Consider the following 8,161-nt stretch of genomic DNA (forward strand, 5'->3'; position numbering starts at 1 on the left):
TCCATGGATGATTTTTTTAAAAGTCCATGATATTTCACTAATTCTCCCACATTTACTCTCAATGAGACACTGCAATATTTTATAATTGAGACTTTTTCACCTTTGGAAATAAACCAGACTGGGATAAAACAAAAAAAAAAACTTTTTTTGGTCAAGATTTTGGAAGAATTTAGTCAGCTGGGTAAAGTCAGGACAGGACAACTAATGTGAGGAAGCAATTTTGTTGGAGGCCGGTGTCTGGCCTCCTGACCCCCCTCTTAGCCTCAGCCTGAGGCCACCGGAGCAATCAGCCTGGCTCTTCAGTACTTGATGTCCAAGCACTCGGTTGAAAGGGCTCACAGGAGAGACCAGCTACTCAGGTTGGGCACTTAGTCATCAGCATGTGCTACTCACTGGTCACCTTTGGGCACACGGCAAGGATACTGCACTTGACACAGTCAGCTATCTAGTGGCTGTGAGTATGTTTTGCTTTTTTTCAATATATTACACCCCAATGGCAGTTTCCTCTCCTTCCACCCCTGCCAGTCTCCCTTCTCCCTCAGATCCATCCCTCCTCCTTTCCCTTCAGAAACAGGCAGCCCCCTACACCCCCGGGAAACACACCAAACACCGGCATACCAAGTTGCAGTAAGACTACGCACCTCCCCACATATCAAGGCTGGGCGAGGCGATCCAGTTGGAGGAAAAGGGTCCCAAGAGCAGGCAGAGGAGTCAGAGGAGACACTCTGACTGTCAGAGTCCTGCAGGCACACCAAGTCGCACAACCATGACGTATATGCAGAGGACCGACCTCAGTGTGGGCATCCAGACTAAATGTAAAGTTAAAAGTGAGCAAAGTGGAGCAGGGTGGTGGTGGCGCACGCCTTTAATCCCAGCACTCGGGAGGCAGAGGCAGGCAGATCTGTGTGAGTTCGAGGCCAGGCTGGACCGACAGCCTCCGAAACAATACAGAGAAACCCTGTCTCGTAAAACCAAAAAAAAAAAAAAAAAAAAAAAAAAAGTGAGCAAAGTGCCAGCATCCATGTCTCCGTGCTTCCCAACTGTGGATATCAGGTGAGGGGCTGCCTGGAACCCTTGTCACCACAGCTGAAATCCCTCTTGACACCACACCCGCACTGTAATGGGCTGCACCCCCAAGCTGTGGGCCAAATAAGCATTTCATCAGTTACCTGACAAAATTACTGATATACTGAGTAAGGACTCTATGATGAACCACACACCTACGGATTTTGATTTATCGGTTTTTTTGTTTTGGTTTGGTTTTTTTTTTTACTGTGTGTCAGCAGGGAATATGTACATAGGTCAAAAGTCAGTCTGTAAGAGTCAGTTCTCCTCTCCCACAATGTAAGCTCCAAAGGGTGGAGCTTAGGACCTTACTCTTGGCAGCGTTTTTTTATCCCCTGAGTCATCTCACCGCCACCATTTTAATCTGGGTAATAATTTTCTTTGCTGAAAAACACACTAAGTAAAGCGAGTTTTATGGGACCATTAGCGCTTTTCTTTTCCAACCGACTTGAGTTTCCAGTCCCGCATCAAGCAGCCTCGCTCTTTCATCCCTTCTGAATTTGGTTGAGTGAAGAATTCCAGTGTGGAGGGTTGAAGTAAACCTCAACACTGAAAACTCAACAGTAAAGTAAGTGTATTATTTTCTGTCTTTATCGAAACATTACTTACACCCCCCTCTCACAGTTATAAAAGCTTTAAGCCAAGCCTAACGAGTGTGGTGCGATCATTCCTGCAATGCTAACTGAGCCTGGCTCAGGAAGGATGCAGGCTTAACTGCAGCTGGCTCTCAAAGGGCCCCATCAGATTGTTCCCAAGCATGGCAGTCATCTGTACGCCCTGTGTTGTGATATGCACTCATTATGTAAACTAGACTTACGACTGCTTGCTCGGACACATCCCATTTGCAAGCGCCCCACAGAAAATAACACCGAGCTCTAGTCCAGATTATGCTGTGGCCTCCAGAACGTCCGCCCACTGTGTCTGAAGCTTGGCCGAGTCACACCTCACTCTGTGATGCTGGCCTCTGTGGCCACCGTCCCATTCACCAGTTCAGAAATTGCGTGGATAAAGATTGATGACTCAGGAGAAGTAGGAGATGGCCTAGCAGAAACTGCCTGAGGTGCTGAGCGTCCTGTGGGACTTGCAGCTGTGTTCGTTTTCACTCAATCCTCCTCCATCTTTATTGTGTGTGTGAGAAAATACTCTTTTGTTGACCCATGGTGACTCAATCTAGAGAAGAGGAGAACTGTTGTCTTCAGTGATGGGAACGTCCTGGGGCAGGCCTGGCTTCCAGAAAGAGCCAGCCTAGGGACTCACACAGTGCCCACAAGTGTCTTCATTTCTGTCTGTTGACTCTGCTATCTTCTAACACCATTCTCAAGCATAGTTTCCTGGTGTGGTGGGCCTCAAATTTACAATCTTTTTGTTTGTTTTTGTGTTTCAAGACAGGGTTTCTCTGTGTAGCCCTGGCTGTCCTGGAACTTACTCTGTAGACCAGACTGGCCTCAAACTCAGAACTCAGACATCTGCTTGCCTCTGTCTCCAGAGTGTTGGAGTAGATACACCTGCTGCCAAGCCTGACAAACTGGGTTCAATCCCTGGCATCCACATGGTAGAAGAGAACTTGTAAAGAGAAGCCTTCTCGCCAGCCTGGTTCCAGAGCCACATCAATCCCAAATAAACACACAGGAGGCTATATTAATTATGAAGCTGTTGGCCTTGCTTGTTTCTTACTGGCTAGCTCTGACTTAAGTATTTATCCAATAATTGTTAATCTAAGTATTTCTCTTACCGGAGAACTTTCCAGGATTCTTATCCCTATGGCAGTTACATCTTGACTCCCTGTGTTTCTCCTACTCAGAGTCCTCCTGGACTCCTAGTCCCACCTATCTTGCTTCCCTATTGGCCAACAGTGCTTTATTGACATATACACAGGTCTTCCCCATTAAGAACCAACTCCCATAAATCGTCCTCTGACTCCTATCTTGCACTATGGTACATGGGTGAATTTGAATGTGCACACACATACACACACACACACACACACACACACACACACACACACGCTAAATAAAATGAAAGTTAAAAACCTTCCCCCCAAAGACACTGGGATAGACGCTCACATCAACCAGCTTGTACGGCAGGGATGTGTGTAATGCTCCTGTCAGCAAAGCTCATATTACTTACCCTCTGTAGCATGAAGCGGGCAAGAGTGCTAAAAAGGGGCAGTGAACACCTGATGTTTGGATCCGGTGAGGCAATTAATAGTAGTGGCTGTAATAATCCGAACCAAATACCCATGGCCGAACGGTAAGCCACACTATTCCTACCAAGCCTGATGTTGAGAGGTTCTGGTTCGGTACTTCCCTTGGCAACACTCCACCAGCACTGACTCAGGAATTCAAGCCTCTTCCACTCCGGAAGACTACTATGTGTATCACAGTCTCCAAGATTGCCAGGGGAGGGAGAAAGTGAGTCGGACGCTGCTCGCAGCTGCCTTGGCTTTCCAATGACCCATCAGCCTGTCTCTGCACTCATTGGTGAGGACACAGTCACATGGTCCTCCACGGATGCTAGGGGGATGGGAAATGTAATTGAGATATGTGCCTAGGAAAAGGAAACAGATTTGCCGCCACCTGGCCAGCCTCTGACAATAAAAAGAAAAATCCCAGTTCATCTCTAACACAGCCTGGACTGTTCAGAGCCTCGACTTGGTTCAAACAAATGTTGAGTTGGAGGCAGCTGGGTCCTAAGAGGTAATCTGGTCCTACCCCCTACTTGGACAGAGGGGGAAAGGAAGGGCCTCATACCTGACTCAGGACACCCGGGATTGTATTAAGTAATTCAAAGGGAACTACTTCCCCAGATACCAGAAGCCCACCACACCCACCAGCTCGTCAAACCTTGTTCATACCAGGCATGGACTGATAGAAATGTGGGAGTCATCAACAGATTGTGAGCCCCATCTTTTTCTAGACTGGGCAACTACTACAGATCTCAGAGCTCTCGTCAGCTTTTCTGCCTATTCAAAACTCTCAATGAGCTTTAAATTCCTCTTCGTTTCCATTTTCCCCTATTATAACACCAGCGACATCCAGTTTTCCTGAAGTGACTGCTAGTAAGCCTCCTGAGGGGCCCAAGAGTGTATTTTCCTAGTTGCTAATGCTTAGGGCACTATAACTGAAAATAAATCTACAGATACCCATATAAGCTGTGAGGGTGAGAGGCAATGTCTCTGTGCAGAGGTGAATCACCTTTCATGGATGTAGGGGAGAGGGGTGTGTGTGTGTGTGAGCGTGTGTGAGCGTGTGTGTGTGTGTGTGTGTGTGTGTGAGCGTGTGTGAGCGTGTGTGTGTGTGTGTGTGTGTGTGTGTGTGTGTGTGTGTGTTTTACTCCCAGAATGCACTTTTCAGAATCAGTCATCACAGCTCCTGCTAATGCTTGGTGAATAGCAACTGATGAAAGCAAGAAGAATTAGTGCCTGTGGCATGCTCTGTCACATATGGGGCACACACACACACACACACACACACATACACACACACACACACACACACCGCTTCCCTGCCAAGGCTCGGGGAGCAGAAAGATTATAAGAGCCAGAACTCAGGGAAAACAAGAACAAAACAATGTCTTCCACACATGATAGGAGCATGACACTCACAAAATCACAGTAGCTATGGCCATGTGCACAAGACCTTCATAAGATCATGCCAACCCCTATTCTAGCAACTGGGGCGGGGGCGGGGGGGGAGCAGGGACTCACAAGCTATCAGCAGATGATGATTCCTGGTAGGTCAATTTTCCTTATGGGGGTGATGTGTGATCTTCGGTGGGTCTACAACAAATCCGTGACTAGCTCAACACTCATGGGTAAATGGGCAGCATAAACCCTGCTCGTTGATATATTTAACAACAAAAGAGGACATAGCGTTGGGTGGGGTGTGGGAAGAGAAATGGTAGGGGAGAATATGATTGAAATCCATTGTATGCATGTACAGAATTCTCAAAATTAACAACAACAAAAAAACCCTGATATGTTTAAAAAGCTTAGTGAACGTATCAGTTTACTTTTATTGCTCTGATCTGAAAACGTAAGGAGGGGAAGCTTTGTTTTAGCTCCTGGTTCCAGAGATCTCAGTCAAGCATGGCAGGTAAGGCAAGACAGAAAAGTTCCGTCATGGCAGCCAGCCAGGAAACAGGAAATAGGACACAGGAAGTGGCCAGGGCAAGATATAGCCCGCAGTGATATGTTGACATGAAGCAGCTCCTTGGCGACCTACTTCCTCCAATAAAGGCTCCACCTGCTGTCTCTCTCCACTGCCCATGTTGTCATCACATCATGGGTCCACCAAAAGACTGACGCATTCATAGATTAAAGGGCTAAGGGTCTAAGTGACCCCGGGAACGCCTCACAGACACACCCACGGGTGCACTTCCCTTTCCTTCTGGGTTTTCTTAGTTCAGTAACTTGAGAGGCAGGGTGAAGATGAACTATGGGGAAGAGTAATAAAGTCCCTTCTCCTCAAGACTTGCAGTGACAGCCATCTCTTCCCAGGAGGTCCTTCATCTGCTGAAAAACCTCAACATACACTTTCAAAAGACCCTCATCTATAGTTCCCCAGGGCTGTGAATGTTGGGTCTACTACACTTTGAGAAAAATTGTCTGTCCCCAAGGTTCCGTGTCCTTTCGAAGGACATTAAGCTGTTTGCAGAGTCACCCGCTTTGTGTGGCGCCAGACAGGAAGCTAGCTTGGCTCCCAACACCCCAAACAGTCACCTTGGTGCTACTCGTTTCAGAAGCTTCTCTCTCCAAGCAAGCCTCCGACTTGAGGTGGCTCTTCCCTTCCTTAACTCATCAAAACATATCTGTTGCAATGGCTGGTTCCCTCCCCACTTTGCCAAGCACTCAGCTAGCCAACCAACTCGATGATGTGATTCACGATTGCCTGCGATAACATTTCCCAAATAACACATGTTCCTTTGCACAGAGGCCTCTTTGAGATAAATGACCTGCCTCGGTAGAGACAAGGACGCATGCGAATCGTGGTAGAGAAAGTCTGCTTGAGAAGACAAATCTGCCTTAGAAATCCCACGCTGAGTTCAGCTGTGGCTGGAGGTTTGCCTAATCATGGCGGCTGGCTTCAGATCTGTGTGGCTGCAGAAAACGGCCTAATTCTTACCCCACTTGCCTCAGCCATCTGGATGGGGGCATTTGTTGTGTGCATTTGCTTACCTACCGGGCATATGTATTTTTTTCATTTTGTGTGAACATTTTTGAGAGGCCGTCTCTAGTTTTCTCACTACTTCAGGGACACCAGGGTTTTGTCACCCTGACTCCAGCTTTATTTTAGGAACTTTTCTTTCTTGTGTTCCCTTTAGCTGACCTTCAGAGTCTGGTCCTCAGAAGTGTGTCTGGAGCACGGAAAGCCAGACCGCAGAGATACATGCTCACTGTGCCCTGGTGTACTCTTATACCCGCACTCCAGCTTTTAAACACTACCGAGGTGTGATGGTGGTGGTGGCAGAGATTTCTGTCAGGGATTCCATTTGATTGGCTAGAGTTCAGCACTTACTGAGAAGATATCTAAGGCCATGCTTCCGAAAGCAGCTTGCCACCCTCCCACAGGCACAAACCTCAGTGATTTACACCCCAAAATAGAGCGACACACATACCTCACTGATGCCGCATTTCAGTCCCAGGCGCACCTGGGTAGTCCTTGCATCTCATAAATTCAAATTTGGGGAACCCTTCTGAGAAACAGACCTACTTAAATTTCCATGAGGCTGGTGGCCAGAGAGGGCACCGGAGACAGCACCATGAGCTTGGGGCACCCCGTCTGAGAAACGTTCTCTAGGGAGGAGCCCCAACCCGGTTTATGGGGAGTGGGCTCAATGCCCCGTTCAACCATTTTCCCTCTGTGCCTCCAGTCAGCTCGCCCAGTAGACAGGCTGAGCACCAGGCACAGTATGACCTGCTGCCAGGGACTGCTGGAGTCCCTGTTCCTCTGTTTTCAGGATGAGCTGGGGCGAGGAGAGCTTGGCTTCCGTCCGACTCAGCCTTTCTGCTGCTGGGAGGTGGCGAGGGGGAGGTTTTCTGTTCCAAGAACAGACGAAGGGTTGGATCCTCTCCCTAAAATATATGCCGAGCCCCAGAATGCCACACAGAGTTAATGGCCTGAGATCAGCTTAAGGCCCCTCCATGCAGGATGGCACCCCTAAAACTTGCCTTTCCTGAAAAAATGACGACCAAAAAAAAATCAGTGGATGGTTTTTCTTCCAAAGAACATGAAAATAGTTCTTCAATTCTTCCCCTCCACCCCACCCCACATCTAGCTCTCTGATCTCCTATGGGCGCTAAGCATACAAGGCAGTCCCAGAGGATATTCCCTACCCCCACACACACTTACCCATCAGTCTCACAAAAGCTGCCCACTCTGACCTCCTGAACCCATTCCCTGCTGCTGGTTGCTCTTCCTAGCAGCTTCCTTCCACGGCCCCGTCACGATGAGACCCAAGGCACACCTGACAAACTCCTTTCTACGTGCAGGTTTCCTTCTGTGTGCACCAGAGCCTCGCGTGGCTTCTCCCCACGTGGGCTCCAGTTTGCCCATCCGGCTGTCACCATGGTGTGAAGACTAACCGTATCAACCAAGTTGGGTTAAGAATCATCTAGAAGCTCAGTACATCACACTTCCAGTCTGCCTGTGGCAGTGTTTCCAGGGAGGATGCTGCTGCCCGGTCACTGGGGCTGTGGTGGAAGGGGTGGGGCATAGGATGTGGCCCCTGAGGGTTAGAGAGTGGGGCTGCCCGGCTGGGAGCTGAGCCGCTGGCCTCTTCCTCCAGGTGTAGCTCGCCCTTGCCCTTCCTTCCCAGGTCCATACCACAGTGAGCCGTGGTCCCTAAGGAGGTCGAATATGCAAATTACAACATCTGAAGGCACACATTTCTATGCTATTTTCTTATTGCAAGAAGCATGTAACGTTATATGTGAGGGCAAAAGTGTTTTTAATTTTAATGTCTAACCCTGATCATTTCTATTGCTGGTAAGGGTGCAACTTGGCCGCAGAATGCTCACTCAGTATGTGCAGGGTCTTGGGTTTCAGCCTTAGCATCGAATGCACCAAGAACTCAGGAGGCAGAGGTAGGCGGATCT

This window comes from Mesocricetus auratus, unplaced genomic scaffold, assembly GCF_017639785.1.
Source record: "Mesocricetus auratus isolate SY011 unplaced genomic scaffold, BCM_Maur_2.0 Super-Scaffold_100006, whole genome shotgun sequence".
NCBI classification, from domain to species: Eukaryota; Metazoa; Chordata; class Mammalia; order Rodentia; family Cricetidae; genus Mesocricetus; species Mesocricetus auratus.